The sequence below is a fragment of the Arvicanthis niloticus genome, chromosome 11 (assembly GCF_011762505.2).
Source record: "Arvicanthis niloticus isolate mArvNil1 chromosome 11, mArvNil1.pat.X, whole genome shotgun sequence".
Lineage (NCBI taxonomy): Eukaryota > Metazoa > Chordata > Mammalia > Rodentia > Muridae > Arvicanthis > Arvicanthis niloticus.
Genome location: NC_047668.1, coordinates 42,933,182 through 42,954,382, shown reverse-complemented (window position 1 = coordinate 42,954,382; position 21,201 = coordinate 42,933,182). Strand labels below are relative to the sequence as shown.

The 21,201-nt window shown below is 44.9% G+C and overlaps 1 protein-coding gene across 7 annotated transcripts in view; it reads right to left on the bottom strand.

Moving 5' to 3' along the window:
- The window catches only part of Greb1 (growth regulating estrogen receptor binding 1), a 127,476-nt gene extending 106,698 nt beyond the window's left edge, over nucleotides 1-20,778 (bottom strand). For 4 of the 7 annotated variants that reach the window (XM_034514265.2, XM_076942102.1, XM_034514263.2 and 1 more), the window contains exon 1: nucleotides 20,465-20,771. The gene's annotated coding sequence lies outside the window, so the exon portion shown is untranslated. Of the gene's footprint in view, nucleotides 1-20,289; nucleotides 20,404-20,464 lie in introns of those variants that run through there. The other 3 variants (XM_076942104.1, XM_076942103.1, XM_076942100.1) reach the window with 3 other exon arrangements.
- Between the last annotated feature and the right edge of the window lie 423 nt (nucleotides 20,779-21,201).

The window sequence follows — 21,201 nt, the reverse complement described above, 5'->3', positions numbered from 1 at the left end:
GCACCTTCTTACTGTGTCCACACACAGCCCAAAGTCAGGGCCTCTTTTATAAGATTGCCAATCATATTTGTGACCTAATTAATTCCCAAAGGCCCCACCTGTCAATACTACCATACTGGGTACTAGCTTCCAATGTATAGGATTTTAAAATTATCTTATTACATTTGCTTTATTTATTTAGCGTGTGCATGGGGGGGGTGCATGGGTGTTGCACGACATACATAGAGGTCAGAAGACTTTCCGGAGTCTGCTTTCTCCTCCCATCATGTGGGTCCTGTGAAATGAACTCAGGTCATCGGGCTAAACAGCAAGTACCTTTACCCTCTGAGTCATCTCACTGGCCTTGGATTCTTGGGGGTAGGGAGCATCATTTGTTTAATATAAGTTTGCAAATGACCCAGATTGGCTTCCAAGGCTCTATGTAACTAAGGATGGCGCTGAACTTCTAATCCTCCTGCCTCTACTTACCCAGTGCTGAAAATATAAGCATCTACCACTACACTGGTTTTCTGTACTCCTGAGGGTTGAACCCAAGGCCTCAAAACAATAAGGAAGATGAAGATCAGCGCCTACGACTGTCCTCCGGCCTCCACACAGGCACAGAGGCATGTGCACACCCACACCCACACCCAAATGTGCACTGGGCAGTGAGGAAGAGGGAGAGACAGAAAGAGTAATGGTGGAGAGTCTAGTCCGGCAAGAAATGTGAATGTCACAGATCTAGATAGAAAAAAAAAATCATCTTTGCCAAATCTCTCTCTGAAACCAAATCTCTATCATTTATGTCAGCTTTAAAAGAATGTTTTGTTTTGTTTCCTTCTAAATTTGAGTTTAGACCAGCTGTCCTGAAAAAATGACTGTTTGTTCTTGAAAGGTTGTGTGTGTTCTTGTTCAGGCAGCTGCCGTACAAGAGGGAGAAGCAAGAGGAGAGAAGGGAAGGGTGGGAAAACAGTCCTTGGGCAGGATGGGTAAGGACTGCCAATAATTGCCAATTGCCAACAATCCTTGGAGAGGACTGTCTACTGATGAAAAATAGCTAAGGAGGTCAAGCTGGGACAGGAACTAGAAATACAGGAAGAACCCAAAAAGGGACTCTTTTCTGCCTTCTACATTCTGAGGGCTGATCGCTCCCATAGAAATATGAGCTCTTAATGTGTAAAGATGTCTGAAAACAATCTCATCTAGTAAGGGGTGAGAAGGTTCTTTTTGTCATTTTGGTTTGTGTTTTGTTGTTGTTTTGATTTATCGAGACAGGTTTTGTCTGTGTAGCCCTTAACGTCCTGGAACTCATTCTGTAGACCAGGCTGGCAGAGATCTGCCTGCCTCTGCCTCCCAAGTGCTGGGATTAAAGTTGTGCTCCACCTCCACTCCCCACTCCCTACCCCCTAGAGATTAAATGCTGTGTGACACCACCATCCAGCAGAGTCACCACTACTACCTGGCATAGTAAGGGGTTACTTCCTGAGGCCAGTCCAATACATTGCCATAAAATAATACAGCACAATCTCAGGGAAATTCCTGGAAGAATTAGGGAAGTTTCAAGAATCCTCAGCTACAATAACACAAGGGAAAAAGAAAACTATCCTTTCTCTACCTGCAAAGTCAATGCAGGAACAAGAATGACAACTAAGGAACAAGTTTCATGGCCTCAATGCACCAGCACAGAGGACCATCCAGACCCCTAAAGAGGCACAGGGGCTCTAAAGAGCAAGGTGGGACCCTCAAACCAGGAGAGTCCAATATTAGAATAGTACCCATTGCACAGAACTGGACTGTTAAATGTTGGTCTGTTGATACCAAATATAAGGTTTCTTATCAGACCAGGGAACAGTCACCAAAAAGTCTATTTCAGGGCATAGTTAATATGGTTATTGTTATTGTTACTGTGGTTCATTACTAGAAAACATCAAAGCTTAATGTCTGTTGTGATGTTAGTCTCAACTCTAAGCTTAATGTCTGTTGTGATGTTAGTCTCAACTCTAATTGCTGAGATTCAGAATCGCCTAGGAGGTGATTATCTTGATCCACTGCTGGTGGCATCATTCCCTAGTGCATTTGTTTTCTGCTGTTGTGGTAAATTACCATTGTTGGCATCTTCCCTAGGCTCCGCCCCACAGTTACCTGGCAACAGCCAGGTGTGCCTGACTCACTATAAAAGGGGCTGCTTGCCCCCTCCTCACTGTCTTCTCTTCTTGCTCTTGCTTCCTTACCCTCTTCCCCTACTCTCCCCATTCCCCTTCTCTCCTCTCTCCATGTGCTCATGGCCAGCCTCCTCCCTCAATACCTCTCTCTCTCTCTCTCTCTCTCTCTCTCTCTCTCTCTCTCTCTCTCTCTCTCTCTCTCTCCTTTCTCTGTCTCTGCTACCCCCTCAACTCCCCTGTGGCTGGTACCTCAGGAAGAAGGGATGCCTCAGCATGGGCCCACAGAGGCACTCCCTTCCCCCACACCATACCACTCCTCCACCAAACATAGCCCTAGCTTCTTTATCTTTTTTTTAATAAAACACAACAACCATAACCAAGGCAACTTAAGAATTTAGTTTCACTTACAGTTCCAGAGGAAGAGCCCACAATGGCAGAGGAGGCACAGCATCAGGTGGCCAGAGCTAAGAGATGACATCTCCAACTGGAAGTAGGGTGAGAACATAAACTCTCAAAGCCCTTCCCTGTGGTGAGAATTCTGGTTTCTTTAAAACCCAGTTATATTCTATGAATATGTTTTGGTTTTAATCCCACGTGTTGGATACAGGGCTGCTGAAGGTTGTCCACAGCAGCTATGATTTAATTCTGCTAGACAAAGATAGGTTATGTTTTGAATTCTGGGGACTCTTGAGAGGGTATAAAAATGCCAGCGCCTTGAGAGGCTGCAGCAGCTGCTGCTCCTGCTGCTGCTGGTTCCTAGAGCTTTCGTTGGATTGCTGGATTGCTGGATTGCTGGATTGCTGGATTGCTGGATTGCTGGATTGCTGGATTGCTGGATTGCTGGATTGCTGGATTGCTGGATTGCTGGATTGCTGGATTGCTGGATAGTTGGTTGGAGATATCCCAACCAATGAAGACAGGACTTGCCCTAAGGAACTATAACCTTGAACTGTGAGCCAGTATAAGTCCTACCTTCCTTAAGTTGCTTTTGACAGCTTGCTTTATGACAGCAAGAGAAGTAAGTACTTAGCCAAACTGGTGTATAGGAAAGAATTACAACTCTTTTCAATTTCCTGGTTAAATAGATTATTGATTATTGTGTAATTTTGTTTCAAAATGTGCACATCCTTTCACTGATTTAAAGGAACATAAACACTTTGTTTTTGATACAACACTGGGGACTTGCCTAGATTTGATCTCCAGCCCCACAAAAACCAAGTAGTGATACATGTCCCAGAATGTAGGAAATACAGGCAGGGAAATAAAAGTTCAGAGCTATCCTTGGCCATGTAACAAGTTCAAAGCCAACCTGGGATACATGAAACCTCTCTCTATCTCAAGAGCAGCCAATCTTGGGTAAATCTTGATGCTGGAAGTTCTGGGGATGGGGGCAGATTCCATCCTCAGTGCAGGCTGCCATGGCTACGGTCATGCATCTGCAAACTCCAAGAAGAGTTAGGGTTGTTACTGCTGTGATGAGCACCATGACCAAAGCAAGCTGAGGAGGAAAATGTTTCTCTGACTTACACTTCCACACTCTACTCCATCACTGAAGGAAGTCAGGACAGAAACTCAAGCAGGGCAGGAACCTAGAGGGAGAAGCTGATGCAGAGGCCATGGAAGAGTGCTGCTTACTGACTTGTTCAGCCTGATTTCTTATAACACCCAGGACCACCAGTCCAGGGGTGACCCCACCAACAACGAGCTGGGCCCTCCTCCATCAATCACTAATTAAGAAATTCCCTATAGGCTTGCCTACAGCCCCATCTTATGGAGGAATTTTCTTAACTGACATTCCATCTTCTCATATGATTTTTGCTTATGTTAAGTTGACATAAAACTATCCAGCACAATAGAAAAACATAAAATTTTAGGATATATATGTTTTAAATTTTGTGTGTATGTAGAAGTCAGTAGACAACAAGTGTCTTCTTCAAATATTCTCCACACTAGTTACTTCTTGTTTCATTTCACTTATTTAGTATTTGTGTGTGTGTGTGTGTGTGTGTGTGTGTGTGTGTGTGTGTGTGTTCATGCATGCCCATGCCATGGAGTGCATGTGGAGTCAGGTCTCTCCCTTCACCACGTGGGTCCAGGGCATGGAATTCAGGTTGGCTCAATTCAGGAAGGGCTCAGCCCCTCCCCCTTACTTTTTGAGACAGGGTCTTTCACTGAACTGGAGCTCAACAATCAGATTCGACTGGCTGATCAGAGAGAGCATCAGGGATCCTCCTTTCTCCACTCCTTCTCCCTGCCCCCCACACTGGGTTATAAGTATACACTGGCACACATGGCATTTTATCTGGGTTCTAGAGCTCTGAACCAAGACGGCTCCCCAGTCTAGATTTTAAAAGCTGGTACATAATTCAGAAGGCATGTGGAAATATCTTCAGATCATCCCTCATAGAAGCTGCCAAGGAGGGCAGAGACAGTGGGTCTCTTCCAAACATTCACCTAGTGCCCCAAGCATGCCAGCAAAGGGAAGTTACTCTCTGTCATTACCACACAGTTCCTCTGGGTCTTCCACTTACTGCTATCAGTAACCACACTGGAAGCCCCGGGCTGTTCTCATTCCTCCCCAGTACAAGTCACAAGGATTGTGTGGAGTAGTGAGAGGACCATCTGATCAGCATGCAGATAGCTATGAGTGGTCTACCCAGCCCCTCATAGGCTAATTCAATCAGTCTCCCTTTGTAATATATACTGTATGTATGTATACATGTATGTACGTATGTATGTTATGTATGTATGTATGTGTGCTTGTATGTTCCTCTGCTCTAATACCAAAAACACTTCTCAAGAACAGAGTCTATGTGACACCAAGAGGCAAGGGTAGAGTTTGCCAGTTGACAGTTGTCTGTGGCTGGCTGAATGACACCCAGACCATAGAAAACATTAGAGCTGTTGGGACCCTCAGTCACCAAGTGCAAGCACCTTGTTTTCAGGTGGAGAAAATTTCCATCTGACATGTTCCCTGGAAAACCCAAGGAACCCTTGACTCCCAGCCGAGCCAACTGCAGGGGTAAATTCACAAGAGTCACAACACAATGTAAGATATACATACATATATAATGTATATTGTACACATTCACATGTGCAAAGGAGATTGTGTTCTACCCATAGCCAGCCCAGACTCTTTTTTTTGTTTGTTTGTTTGTTTGTTTTTCAAGACAGGGTTTCTCTGTGTAGCCCTGGCTGTCCTGGAACTCACTCTGTAGACCAGGCTGGCCTCGAACTCAGAAATCTGCCTGCCTCTGCCTTCCAAGTGCTGGGATTAAAGGCGTGCGCCACCACCGCCAGGCTCAGCCCAGACTCATAAAGAAAGGTTGCATACATCTGCCTCTCCTACTTTACCTTTTCAGCATTAAATGAATTTAATTTGTCAACTTGTCCCCTGGAACAAGTTTCAGAAAGTGAGTGATGGAAGACACCTGCTACAGTCACCTCTGCTGGTGGAAGGGAACCCTGGCTGCTTTCTTTTAGGTATTGGACAGATGTCCTCACACCCACAGGAAGAAGAGGGAAGGAGAATGGAGAGAAGTCAGGAAAGATGGAGGGGCTCTGAACCAAGCACACCACAGGGGGAGCCAGGAGACCTGAACTCTTTCACATCTACAATCACCAAACACAAACCTGGTCTCTTGATTCATCAAAGAAGCTGGGACCTGGAGACCCGCCTGTCATTCAGGAAGGCAAACAAAAGGCAAGCCTTGGTCTCCCTCTAGCTGTTCCTGTCACTTGCCATGTGCCGTGTCAACAAAGTCTGAAAACCTAGAGAGTACTTCCAACTCTGTGACCACGTACTCAGACCTACCTGAATCAACGTCGTCAACACAACACTAACACAACACAACCCTGGCTTAGTTTCTTTGCCACTAAGATGAAACACTGACACCTTAAGGGATAAAGGATGAGTGGCTTGTTTCAGCTCACAGTTCCAGGGTATGGTTCATCACGGTGGAAAAGCCCTGACAGCAGAAGTGTGAAAGAGCTGGTCACATATGTCCACAGTCAGGAAGCAGAGAGTGAAGAGTATTTCTACTCAGCCAGCTTGCTCCGTCTTATGCTGGTCTGAAGCTCAGGGATTGGTGTCACCCACTCTTATGGTGGGTCTTCCTACCTCAACCAACCTACCCAAGATAATGCCTCACATACTTCCTGTGGGTTTGTCTCCTAGGTGATCCCAGATCCATCAAGTTGACAACCAACACTAACCATCACACTACCTTTGCCCAGAACTGTAGAGCATGGGTAATAAGCTTCAAACACAGGAAAACAGAGATTGAAAAATGCCTGCAAGCATGAAGAAGGCTTCTTGGAAGACCTAAGACTCTGTGAAGCTTCCAAGAAGGGAGGGGTTGAATGAGCAAGTAGAGGAGGTTGCCCTTCCAACAGTCCTCAGCCCTTCACATTCTCACATGCCACAGACATAGTGTCAGCAGAAAGCACCATGATGTAACAGGAATACACCATATCTTCTGCCTCACAACGCACACAAGCCATTCCAACTCTTAACTAGACCTACACAGGGACACAGGGAAGCCACTGGGCTCCCACCTTACAGAATAGCCACAGGCTTAGACCCTCAGCCCTGTACTTCCTTGTGGATGGCACTATAAATAGCTGCCTCCACCCTCCCATATTGCTGTATCACCCCTTAGTATTTCCCAAGCATGAGTGTCATTTTTCTCCGATGTCTAGATAATCACAGAGTGACTTCAGTTCCAGTGTCCATTCACAAGTTGGGACACTTAACAGCTCGTGCTACAGTTCATTGATTTCTTGTTCCTAGATTTCATTAAGGACACAATAAGCTTTCTTGTGTTTATTCTGTAATCAGTTGGGGTCTTGGCATGTGTATCTTTCTCTGAACTCTTATATATTACGGAGATTTTGAAATTTCTTTTTTCTTGTGTCCCTCCCTCCCTCTCTCTATCTTTTAGACAGAGCCTCATTATGTAGCACTGAACTCATGGTCTTCCTACTTCAGCCTTGAAGGAGAGAAAAGATTTGCTTTGACTCACAGAGAATTCATCCATCATGATGGGGAGAGCACAGAAGAACAGATCAGTTCTCATGGCCTCGGAAAGAACAGGGAAGTACTATCCCCCAACACACCCTCAAGGACCTTCTCCCAACTTAGACCACACCTCCCAATGGCCACACCTCCCAATGGCCACACCTCCTATTTGTACCATCTTCAAAAGTATCATTGTATTGGGAATCCATCAAGAGATTAATCCATGTATCAGGCCAGATAACAGTCAGGGGCCAATGACTTCCCAAAAGCCCATCAGCTGACAACCAAGTTCAGAAGCCTTTGAGAGGCATTTCATATTCAAATCATAACATCTGTCCAGAAGCCAGGGACACCAATGGTACCAGCAAACTAGAGGCCCCATGGGCTAATGGTTTAAAATACCAATGGACCACAAATAATAAAACTTAGCTAATAGACTCTTATAATAATCAGTTATGTGTTCTTTTAATACACTAACTGCTACAGATAAAATATCAAAACATAAAAATGCACAGAAAACAGACAGCACAGTATCAAGACAGTAAGTATTCTCACCATGTTTGCAATTATTGTCTTTACTTAAATAAACTAGTAAATTGCAAATATAGAAGCTTTAAAAAGGCAAAAATTATGCTAATTCTGAAAACCTGAGAAATCCAGGGGTTAGAGAAACATTCAGCAGCTAAGAACACTCACTGTTCTTCCAGAGGACCTGAGTTCAGTTCTAACCACCTATATCAGGTGGCCTACAACCACCCTTAACTCCAGTTCGAGAGTATCTGACACCCTCTTCTGGCCTCCCCAGCCACATACATGTACGTGTACACACCCATACACAGATACACACATTCACATAAATAAAATTAAATCTTGGAAAAAGATGAAGAGAAGGAGGAGGAAGAAGAGAAAGAAGAGGAAAAGGAAGAAGAAGCAGAAGCAGAAGCAGCAGTAGTCATTGTCACCACTAACACCCAGGCTCTAGTAAGAGTCAGTTTGGCAGCATAGATGAAAGGGGACACCAAGGGTATGTGTGCTTCCTGAAAATACATCTAACACAGCAAGAAGCTAGCCCTTGTGATGATGGTTGCTGGACACATCTCAAAGTCATCGTCCTATAAGGTACACTCTAACTAGAGTACCAGAGCGTATTCTCTAATAATAAACCCTTTGCTACAGCCCAGAAACATAGACACAAAGGGACAGGCTGCTCAAGTGACTTCACACTGGGGAATCTCACCACCTCTTTCCTCTCAGACTGTATCTGTTTGCCTGTCAGCTCCCATCCCTGTAGAGATTCAAAGATTCCTGACACGGAGGGAGAAATGCAACCCATCATGGTTAGTTACATGGTATCAAATAACTGAGCTGAATGTGTTCCTCCGACAATTCCAGGAGGCCCGAATCCTCAGTTTGGGTCTGACGAGTTCCCAGGTGACAAGATCGAATTCTTGCCTCTGAGGATCTGGGCAGGTAGTAAGGTAAGGTGACCACAACACGGTATGGCCAGTACAAGCGAGCCAGACACTGCCTGATTGAAGATCCTGACCACAGTTCTGCAGATCATCCAATCCATGCCCCACCTGAAAACATGGTGCACAGCGGCATGGTCTCCTTCACCTTACCCAAGTCTCTGGCTCATATTTCAACCACACTGTAGCAGTCATCACTCTTCTGTTTGTTGTTCTTCTTAAGCTTTCTCCCAGAGGGGTTCCCAGTTGGTAGAAGACTTAAGATAAAAAGCACACCCAGTACTTGCTCATCAGTCAGAACACAGATCGCTTTGTTGTTCTTTTGTATTCATGAGTCAGAATCTCCCTGAGTTAGCACTGGCTGGCCTGAACTCACTGTGTAGATAGATCAGGCTGGCCTCGAACTCATAGAGATCTGCCTGCTTCTGCCTCCAGAGTGCTGGTATTAAAGGTACCACCCATGTTAAAAGGCTGTTCCACATTTAGATACCATTTCCTTCTCGTTCTGGGGCGGGGGGGGGGGGGATCTTTTCTCTGTGTCCTTACTGTAAGTATTCCACTACACACGTTTTGATAGCCGCAGATATCAAATATTCTTTGACATAGTTTCTGTAGATTATGGGATTTGGGCTTTGAAGAAATTGAAGTTGTATTGTCCTCTCTGCCTAATCAAATATTTATATTATATTTATAATGATATATACTGCTGAATATTATAAAATCACACCTATCTCTTAATGGAACTGTTCAAAAGTACCATTGAGGTAACTGATGGTTATTTATTAGGTAAAATGGTTACAATTTCTCTATGCCCTAGTAAAACCCTGTCTCAAGAAAAAACAAAGCAACACAATAACGCAACAATAGCTATCCAGATGACTCAGAGGGTAAAGACACTTGCTGCCTAGCCTACTAATGCCTGGACCCACATGGTAGAAGAACAGAACTGTGGCAAGTTGTCCTCTGTACGCACACAGACACACACACACACACACACACACACACACACACACACACAAAACAAACAAATGAAAAAATGTAAAGGAAAGATTGCCCATGCTCCCAAATGCTGACAGTGCTTGTCTCTAGAACAAAGGAATTTATTTCTTGCTTTGCTTTCTCTTCCATGTATAAATTTTCTGCCACCCGCACATACAGTCTTTGATTCAGAACAGAATGCTTTTAAATCTTTTAATCAGATAAAGAAATCAATATATTTTTCCTCTGAACAAGACAGAGAGCTGGACAGGATGGCAAATGCTAATGTCATTGATCAACCCCTGCCTACAATTAACACTGGATGTTAGCTCAGGGCTCCCTCACCCTGGCTCCCCACGGGGAGATCTCCTTGTGCTGGCAGGGCAAAGGATGAGGCCAGATAACAGTATGTAGACATGCCTTTGATGTCCTCAGCCTTCACTGAGACAGCAGACCAAGGGAAACAAAAGCTCATTCTCCAGCTTTGGCCACAGCCGGGACTCCAGGCTCCCCACCTTTTAATACTTTTGGGCTCTCTGGTATGACCTCTGCCCCTATACACAAAGGCCTCATTCAGCAGCATGGCCAGCCATGTTGAAAATTCTCTCCAGATTCAGCCATTGAGAGAATTTTTGTTTCCAAACTAGCTTTGTGTTTCTATGACTCAACTGGACTGAGAAAGGAGTTTTGGAATGAATCAACCAAAAAAAAAAAAAAAAGAAAGAAAGAAAGAAAGAAAGAAAAAAGAAAAGAATATTTTTTTTCCAAAATTAGCAATAATTTGGGGTTCACAAGAATTATTTCAGGACAAGAAAATTTCAGACACATTTTGTATAATTGTACTTTTTTTTTTTACTTCTCCAGTGAACACATCTGTATATTAGAACATTTTTTTAAAGTTATCGGTGTTCTTAACAAATGGAAACTCACATTCCCCAGACTGCATTTATTTTCCACATATTGGCTACCCAGGTTTCTAAACCAACTTCTAAAACCTCTTTAGTGGGTGGGGAGGTCTGATGGGAGCTGATCACTGAATTGGCCAGCAGTTTAGGCAAGCCAGTCCCTGGAGGAGCCCAGGCAGGTCATGCCCATACCAGCCACAAGGTTAACTTCACCCTACAGGTCAGGGTGCCCCAGATCAGCCTAGGATACTGCAGGCTGCCAGACGCCATCAGCACATCCGGTCGGCCTGCCCTGACTCATATCCCCACTCAACTACCACACTTGTCTCACAGTGTCCTAAAGCTGATTTGTATCCACGGCTATCAGGATGCCTAGAGTTACCTTAAAAAAAAAGAAAAAAAAAAAAAAAGAAATCTACTTGAGTTGATCATAAACAGCAACAACTTTGTTTTTTGAGACAAGGTCTCAGGTAGCCCAGGCTGGCCTCAAATCTTCTATGTAGCCAAAGATGCCCTTGAACTGATGATTTCCTGCCTCCACCTCCAGTGTGCTAGGTTTACAGGCATACATACACATGGTTTATGCTGGGGGTGGAGCCCAGTGCGCTACCAACTTCGCTCTGTCTCCAGCTCAAAAAAAGATCAACTCTGATCCATCTTAAAGGAAATCAGCTCAAAAGCAATTCATCGGAAGTCAGGAAGCTTTCCCTACAAATGGTACTGGAGCAACTTGGCAAAGAAAGTGAGCCTGGACCTAAACCATAGCGCCCTCAACAACAGCAACTCCCAGAGGCCACAGACTCAAAAAGCACATGATCAGAAAACAATTCTTTAAATAATAGAATGTATTTTGTGACCTAGAGTTAGTCAAAGAGTTTATTAATTTAACATCAAAAGCATATTACACAGATACACATATAGATGCACACACAGACATACATATACAAACACAGAGAAAGATACACACACATATATATATGAACACACAGAAATACACACATACAGAGACACATAGACACACAAAGGCACACACACAGACATGTCTATACAAACATACATATAGATACACACACAGATATACATATACAAATACACACAGAGACACACAGATACACACTCAGACATATATATATGTATATATACATATATGTGTATGTATATATACATATATATACAAATATGCACATACAGAGACACACAAACACACATAGAGGCACACATAGACATATGTATACAAATACACACACACAGCTAATACACTAGCCTTAAGAGTTCTTCTTTGCCAAAGCCCATGCTAAGAAACTGAAGACACAAAGCACAGCATGGTAGGAGGTGCTCACAAAGCACTTGCCCAGGAGACAGCAAACCCAACAGTGCAATCAGAAAGTGGACCACAGTTGTGAAGTGCTGCTTTACTAAAGCAGGAAGAACAGACAGTAGAGAACCTGGAAGGAAAACATTAATTAAACAAAACAAGAGGGGGCAGGAGGGATCACTTAGGGGTTCAGGGCACTTAGACAGAGGACCTGAGTTCAGTTCCCAGCACCCACATGTACAGCAGCTCACAAGCACCAGCTCCAAGGGATCCAATGTCCTCTTCTGGCCTCTGTGGACTCACATATGTGGCATACACACATAAATAAAAAAATAAAAAAAACTTGTAAAAACACAGTAAGACACCATCACATACCTTGCAGAATGGGTAAGTGGAAAGTAGTGATATCAAATACTGTCAAAGACGCAGAGAAACTAGAACCTCGTGCCCTAGCTATGAGGATCTAATGGAGCATAGTCACTCAGACAAACCGCTTCACAACTTCTCATAAAATTAACCATGCAGGAGCTGAGCAACGGCTCTCCCGGAGAACTGAGGTTTGAGTCCCAGTGCCACGTGATGACTCACACCCATCCATAACTTCAGTTCCAGAGGATCTGACGTCTTCTGGCCTCTGCAGGCACCTGACAAGAATGTAGTGCACAGACATACGTGCAGACCCAAATACACAAACACACATTACAATTTTTAATTAAAACAAATAACCATGGAACTAACATAAAACCTAGCAATTATGACCTTAGGTATTGTTCTAGTCGGGGTTACGATTGCTCTGATAAAACACCAAGACCAAAAGCAAGTTGAGGAGGAAAGGGTTTATTTGGCTTACACTTCCATTGCTGAAGGAAGCCAGGGCAGGAACTCAAACAGGACAGGCATCTGGAGGTAGGAGCTAATGCAGAGACCAAGGGGCGGTGCTGCTTACTGACTTGCTCCCCCATGGCTTGCTCGGTCGGCATTGTTATAGAACCCAGGACCACCAACCCAAAGGAAGCCCCACCTACAATGAGCTGGGCCCTCCTCCATCAATCACTGATTAAGGAAAAGCCCTACAGGCTTTCCTCTGGCCATTACGGTGGGAAACACCTGATATGAGTGAAAAGCCAGGAACTTCTGCGAGAGAGAGTCAGAGACCTCCTCAGGGTGGAGCCCGCCCGCTTCAGCTAAAATTTGGAGGTGAGACTTTCACAGAAGCACTCACTAGCAACCCTCCTCACCTAAGAAAGACATCTGGAAGGTCTATCCTTGTCTTAGGATTGGTCATATTGGGACAGCATGACAAGGAAGTAATTCAGGCTAAAAGGAGTTCTGGTATCTGTGTAGGTAGAGGCACTGGGGGGCGGGGGGGGAAGGGTGGGGGCAGGGAAGGGGCGGGGGAGAGGGATGGATGGGGGGGAAAGGGCACAGCAGGTAAAGGTGTCCATCCCAAAGCCTGGCAACCAGAGTTCAGTCCCCAGAGTGAAATGGAAGAGGAAATCACATATGTTGTCCTTCTGGCCTCCACACCTTCCCCTGACCCCAACTCCCACTCTGAAAAGAAAGTCAAAGGGGGTGACATTCCTGTAATCCTAACCCTAGTACTTGGGAGGCAAAGAAAACAGCCATCAAGCTGGGTGTGGTAGTGCATACTATTAATCCTAGCACTCAGAAGGCAGAGGCAGGCAGATCTTTGTGAGTTCAAGACCAACCTAGTCTACATAGTGGGTTCCAAGCCATCCAAATCCACATAATAGGACCCTGGGTTTTTTTGTTTTTGATTTTTTTTTTTTTAAAAAGCAGACAGATTCAAAAGTAAATAATATCCTGACTCAATTATATCCAGCCAATGAGGGACAACCTGTCATTTACAGGCAGTAACATCAACATCCTAATAAACTGAGACTTTGAATTTCTGCATCATAACACAAAACTCAAGAGGGCTAAGAAGACAGCTCAGTTGGTAAAGTGCTTGCATGAAAGCATGAGGACCTGAGTTCGATGCCCTGGCACCCTTGCTAAGACAAAATCCAACAGATACAGCTGTTCAGCAGAGGCAGAGACAGGAAGATCCCTGGGGCTCACTGGCCAGCCAGGCTAATATCAAGCCCCAAAGTTCAAGAGACTTTGTTTCAACAAAATAAAGTGAAAAATTACTAAGAAGTCACCTAATGTCAACTTTTGACCTACACACACACATCCATGTGCACACAAAAATATAGCAATGTTTAGTACGAGAAAAGAAACATAGTAATGGACAATTATGTTTATATTTATCGTATTTTTTTTAAATTTTTTGAGATACGATCTTATGCTGTAGGCAAGATTGGCCTCCAACTCGATGCAATCCTCCTGCCTCTGCCTCCAGAATACTAAGACAGGCATGCTCCACCAAGCCCAGTGACATGTATTTTGAAACAGCACTTATTCCATGTTTACTCTATGCAATGTATAACCAACTAGAGAATCAGACAGAGGTTTGGGGGGCTTCTTCAAGCTGTCCTGGTGGACAGGTGTATGCAATTAGAAGCTCTAGTGCACCCCCTTCCACCCTGCACCCTGCCCTAGGCCACCACCTGGCACCAGTCCTTCTGATGACACTGAGGTCTGCTTCCTGAGGTGCTCTCAGCAGTGGCTTCTACTCTCCAGCCTGGGTTTCCCTCACCCCTATGATATGTCTGCTCAAACTGATCCCCACCCCCAGAGATAAAGATCTGTTTCCTAGCTACCACTGCCCCCTCTGTGAGAGGCCACTCAGCAGGACAGGAAGGCCCTGGAGAGTCCAGATGCATCTGGAGTCACTTTCTCCATGTGGCTGCCTTCCCAGGACAGGGATGTGAGTCACTAAGGCTGGACAGTGGCAGTCTCTTTTATTTCTATTGCCTTCATGTGTGAGGATGTCGAATTCCCTGGAGCGGAAGTTGCAGATAGTTTCAAGCCACCATGTGGATGCTGGGAACTGAACCCAGGTCCTCTGGAAGAGCAGCCAGTGCTCTTGACTGCTGGTCCATCCCCCTATCCTTGAAAACCATTTTTAGCCAACCAAACCTCCATTCCTTTCGCCTCTCTTATATTGACTTTAGAAAATACCTTCTTGAGAGCCAACCTGTTACCCCTGCCTTCACAAAGAACCCTCCAAAGACACTTCAGAGAGCCCATCTCAGGGTGGACTCTATCCTCTCCATCAGAGTAAGCCTTTGTCTCACCCAGTCAGTTATCTAGAGGATCCCAATACAGTAACAGAGGCTCACACAGAGGTGCAAGGCTGGGGCTTGCTTGTAAAAGGCATCTAGTCACTGATAATGATGCTGGGTTCCTTTAAGGGTAATAAAACTGTTCTGGAACCAGAGAGTGGGAAGGTTGCACAACTCTGAATGCATTTTTCTCTTAAATTGAATTATGTACATTAAATTATGAAATATAAAATATGATTTTAAAAATTCTTTTTAAAGTATTTACTGTGGAGCCAGCAATATGGTTCAGTGGGTGAAGGTGCTTGCTGCCAAGTCTGATAACCAGAACCCACATGGTGAAAGGAGAGAACCAACCCCTACAAGTTGTACTCTGACCTCCACACATGTGCCATATTAAGCGTGTGCATACAAATAAGTAAGTGTGAAATAAAATATTCAGGGCATACAAAAAGGAGCTGAATATCATAGCCTGGAGTACAAATGTCTTGGTAATGGTGTCTTGGGATGAGGAGTAGCTGCTTCTTCTCCTTGAAAATTTCTTTATTGAGATACTATTTATCCCTAACAAGCCACCTAAGCTTTTATTTTATTGCTGGGTTGTATGGGGTGTAAGGCCAATGGTGAGCTTTCATATGGCCGGTACTCAAGATCGACTCATCAGCTCCAAGTCAGAAGGTGGCGCAGTGAAGCAGCCATGAGTAAATGAACTACTCTCACAGAACAGTGATCTAATAACCATCTTCTCCTGTCATGCTACACTTCCTCTCAGGGTCCACGGCATTACTAAACACACATGAGATGCTTTAAGGTCTGGAGAGATGGCTCAGAGGAACACTTACTGCTCTTTTAAGGAGCTGGATTCATCTCCCAGACTCCACATTGGGCAGCTGACCTGTGACTCCATCTGGGGAATCCACCATCCTCTTCTGGCCTCCATGGGCACAAATCCCCACACATGAGTCTAAACTGGGTAAGATTTTTGGCTTATGTATAGGCAGGACTTCAGAGGTAAACTTTTAATTTCTTTCTAACTGTTGTCCCCCCACCCCCAGCATTCTGGAAGTTCCAAGAACAAACACCTATTCAGACAGCAAATATTTACTGAGTACCTACTACAGGCCAGCCATTATATAGGGTGGTGGGCTACCACAGTGAGGAAGACTTGATCTTCCAGCTGTTCTCACCCTTTGAGTCACAACTCTTTAGGGTGTCAAATGACCCTTTCACAGGGTTGGCCAAAGTCTACTGGAAATATCAGATATTTACACTGCAATTTGTAACAGTAGCAGAATTGCAGTTCTGAAATAGCAATGAAATAACGTTATGGCTGGGGGTCACCACAACATGAGGAACTGTATTATAGTATCATGTGTAACATGTTTCACAACATGAGGCTGCAGCATTAGGAAGGTTGAGGACCACTGCATTAGAAGAAGGCAGATGCCAGACAAACATCATTGCAGATAGAGGTGTCACTGCAATATGGCTCAGACTTTTAATTTTGAGTGAAATTGCCTGCATAGATTCCAGTCCCGTATCTCAGGTCTGCTTTCCCAAGTCCTTACAATCAAGAACGTGTCAATTCTCAGAGTTCCTGAATGATGCAACCTCACCGCACCACCCTGTCGTTCCAAGTCAGTAGTACTGTATGCATTCATCCTATAGCCTCCATACATGCAAGGGAGGGAAACGCACACTGTTCAGGAGGGTCCAGGGATCGAACCCAGGTCCTCATGCTTGCAAGGCAAGCACTCTACCAATCAAATCAAGCTATCTTCCCAGCCCTGGTTTTATTCTTTCAAGCTTATAGCTACCTTGGCTACAGTCATGGTTCTTAAACTGGACTGCTCATCAGAGACACTTTTAGTCACATTCAACCACGGAGTCTCAGGGTAGGTCTAGGTGGGGAGACCCAAGAACCCACATTTTGTAATGCTGGTCCAAGCACTACAGCTCATGAGACATCACAGTAGCTTAAAAGGCGAAGTTTACAAAAGGATGTTAACAAAGTTAAAGTCGGAAGGAAGCTTGTAGGTGACCTAGGTCAACTTCTTTAAGGGACAGAAAGGGACAAGCATCTTGAGAGAAGAACCAGATCCCTCAAGGTCAAAATGAACAGTAAAGCAAGTTTCCTAACTCTAGGACCTGGGTCATTCTGTTACACAGCCTCATGCTCAATTTGCCTCTGTCCTTTCATCAGGGTACACTGATCTAGCTTTGTCTATGTTTGTAATTTTCCATAATGAAGAGTCATGAGAATCAAATGCATCAAGATTTACACTGGGGAGCAGAGATATGGCCCAGAGTTCAGAGGATAACGCTCTTGGAAATCTCTTGTTTCCAGCATCCAGGCAGGCCAAGAAGTTCACAACAGTTAACTCCAGATCCATGGGATACAATGCCCTCTCCTGGCATCCACAGGTAACTGCACTTACAATCAGACACACATGCATACCTCCTACATATTTTCAGTTTTAAAAACCTTTACACTGTATGTTTCCAAGAGAGCTGTTTTCCTGTACAAACACCAAAACATATCTCTTTTACTCAAAAAATATCAACAAAAAAAGCACATCTATGTCAGTCCAAACTTTAGTAGATAAAATTAGAGCACAAATTTCTGTCCCCAAAAATCCCTGATTAGACAACATAAATAACATGCAAATTGTATCCCATATGTTCTAGAGATGGATAAGTAACTACTGTGTCCTAGGAATGGATAAATGACATAAAAAACAAGATTATTTCCACAGAGATCAAGAGCTAAAACCTAGACTTCATCTATTTGACCTCTTGTCCTAGAAATCAAGCATCTTTTGCCACTTACTAAGAGCAGGCAAATTTGAGGCACATTTATTTATTTAAGGCACCTTGCTATCAGTCAAGGGTGCCATTGTAGAGAAATGGCAGAAGTATACATAGGAAAGGTATTAAAATTTTCATAAAAATGGTTAATTTATAATTTGTCTACACAACAAAATATACAATCATTATTTAAAACAATAATATAAAAATAAGATAAAAAATACTCGTAATCATTATATTAAAAATTCTAATACAAAATGACATAAATTAACTATCTTATGGGTATGGTAGCATATACCTTTAATTCCAGCACTCTGGGGGCAGAGGCAAGTTTAAGGTCTACATCAGAGTTCCAAGGCAGTTGAGAATACACAGTGAGATCCTGTCTCAAAAAAAAATTTTTTTTTCTGACCAACTTTTTGGTACAACCAGAAATTCATTTTTATGCCAAGAAAACATATGTCAAAGAGTTCAAGTAATTAAATGTAAGTCATAATTCTAATTTCTGGTTTGCTTTTTTAATTCCTTTGCATATTTGAGGAGGGAATGTTTGAGACATGGTTTATCTGTGTAACCTTAAATGTCCTGGAACTCACTGTATAGATCAGGCTGGCCTCAGACTCAGAAATTCATCTGTCTCTGCCTCCAGAGTGCTGAGATTAAAGACGTGTGCCACCATGCCCAGCCCCCTGCATGGTTAAAGTTTTGGTCACAATTGTGTATTACTTCTGCCATATTTTGGTATAATTTGCTTTAAAGCACTACAGTTTATCACTGTATCTAGAAACTGAGCCCAAAGCCAAAATTACCCATTAATACAACTGACAGGATTAACTTCCGGGGGTTTTTATGGTGGAGTTATAAGTCCACAGACCCTCTAGAAGAGCTTGCATATTCCCAACTCCATCCAGCCCGCAAAAGCTCTAAAGACATCCCTGCCACATCTGCTGCATGAAGCTAGAAGGGGGAATGTGAGGCTTTTCAAAGCAAGCTCCCTTCTGCAGATGTGGGGGCATCAATAAGTAGCCTTGCTGTCAACCCCTGGTCCATGGTGGTTCGGATTATCACATCTGGGGAGGGGACAGTGGGCTTACTCTCACCTTTGTCACATTCTCCTTTCTTCCCTTTTGGGTTTTCTAACCTGTTCTTGGCTCTGCTTGGAGGTTGCCTGAGGATCTGTAAGTAAACTGAAGCCCAGACTGGATACAGTAAAAGGAAGCGTGGAGGCTCAATGAGTGGTTTCCTGAACCAAGGGGCAATCAATGCTGCGTTAAGCTCAGAACACTTAGCTGGGCTAGAAGATTACAACATCTGGTTAAAATTATTAAACAAGAGTATGACTACAAAGCTACAAGAAGGATAATTTCAAATTGCCTACCAGTCAAGGATTGCAACTGTTGTCTCCAAGTTTAAAACATTTTAAGCCACAAACCACTTTAGCCTCCTTCAATAACAAGAAGAGCCCAGGTGGGATGCCAGTTTCAAACCAAAATGACTTCTAACTGCGTGAAGAATACTCTTATCAGAATGAAGAGGAACAGAAACCCTCAAGCAAATGTTGCGGGGAGGGGGGTGGGGGGTACCAAATGTCACAGATCCTACTGTAAACGTTAGATGAATCAGAGTTCAGCATGGGGGTGGGGTGGGGGGGGAGAGACAGCTAGCCCCTCACACATGAAAGGGTTTCACACTTAAATCTAGTTTGCTTGTTGGCCAGCATCAGAATTGGCGCTTCGCAGAGCCCTGGAAAGCTGCCCTGCCAAGACAGAAGAAACTCTAAGAAAACCGAGATGGACTCTAAATTAAAACTCCCATCAACCTCAGCCCACCATGCAACGCAAACCTGCGCACGGCTTTTTGAGACTGAGTTCAGAATCCTCTTGTGTGACGCCCACTGTTAAAGGCAAAAGATTGTCCTTGATGGGATAAACGGGTGTTTATTTGGTTAAATTTACACATTTGTCGTTTTAAAGGGCTAATAAAGCAGCATTTCAAGCCCCGGGGCAACACTTGACTCTATAATAAAAGTTGATTCAAGAAAAGCTTCAGTCTATAAAGTAGGTGATTTATTTTGGTTGCTCCTCAGAACCAATGATTAAATGAGGTTTGACAGCAAAATGGCCCAGTGTCTCTCTTCGTGGAGTGTCTCCTGGTCTTCCCCCACGACCCCAACCTTCCTCTCTGACTTTCTTGGAATTCAGCCAGTAGCCTTTGTTTGAGGCTCCCAACTGAGATCCAGTAACCCAAAACTCCTCAACCAATGACCACCACTGCCACCAGCCTTTCATAGGCACTGCACTCCCTGACCACTCTGGGAAGAAGTCCAATTTCTCCTTTGTCCCATGTGCTACAGAAGACGCCTCTGCCACCACCCCCGGGGGCAGGGGGCAGCAAACAGACTCCCCAAAACGGAGCCGCGGCAAACACAACCCGGAGTAGCGCTGTCTTTTTCCCAAAGTTCTTACCTACGCAGCCCGAGCCTTTACCATGTGCCAGGCTCGCTCTGGCTCTGCCTCTCCCTCTCGTTCTGGCTGTGACTCTGGCTGGCTGTTTCACTCACTCACACACACGTATTCACACGGACATGGACACCTCCCACACCCCTTGGCGCGCGACCCCCCGCCCTGCGGCCACCCTCACCTCGCGCCCTTTGTCCTCGCCCCGCGTCCTCGGAGCCCGCGCTACCGGAGCCGGTGCTGCGCAAAGCCCGGAGCCGCGGAGCCGGAGAGTCCGCCGGTCCGGGTCTTGCGGGCCGCCGAGCTTGTGGGGGACCTGAGATGGGGCTGCGGCTACGTCCAGGTGTAGGCACAGGAGGGGACTGGCCAGCCCCGCGGGTGTCGCGCTCGCTCCGTCCCGCCCCCGCTGCAGGCACCCACCGCCTCGCTGGCCTCTCACGGGGTTCCCGGCTTGGGAGGGGTCCGCGCGGAAGTCGGAAGCCTCTGGGGACAGAGGTCATTTGTTGCTTGGCCACAGATACCCGAGGAAGAGGTGGGGTTGGGAGGACGTACCAGTGAGCGAGACCCCCCCCCCCTCCCAGATGTCTCCACCCGCGCAGGGCGTGTCCGTGGACCGCAGGCAGTTCGAGCAGGCAGAAGTTAAAGGACTCAGGCCCCCAACAGTGGAGTAAGTAAGAAACTTACCTAAAACCAGCAGAAGAGCCTGGAACTCTGAACACTTGCGGGTGGAACCGGAACTTTCCCTGGTACGAGTATGGGTCCGAAGGATGAACACTGGAGGGAAGGAACAAATTTGCACTTGCCGGTGCAGACCTTTCTGGCCCCTGCAACACAGGGGTGGCTGCTCGCAAAGAAGGTGGGGGAAATTCAGGAAGCCAAAACACAGAAGGAACCCATGGTCATCAATACTTCCTCCTCCTC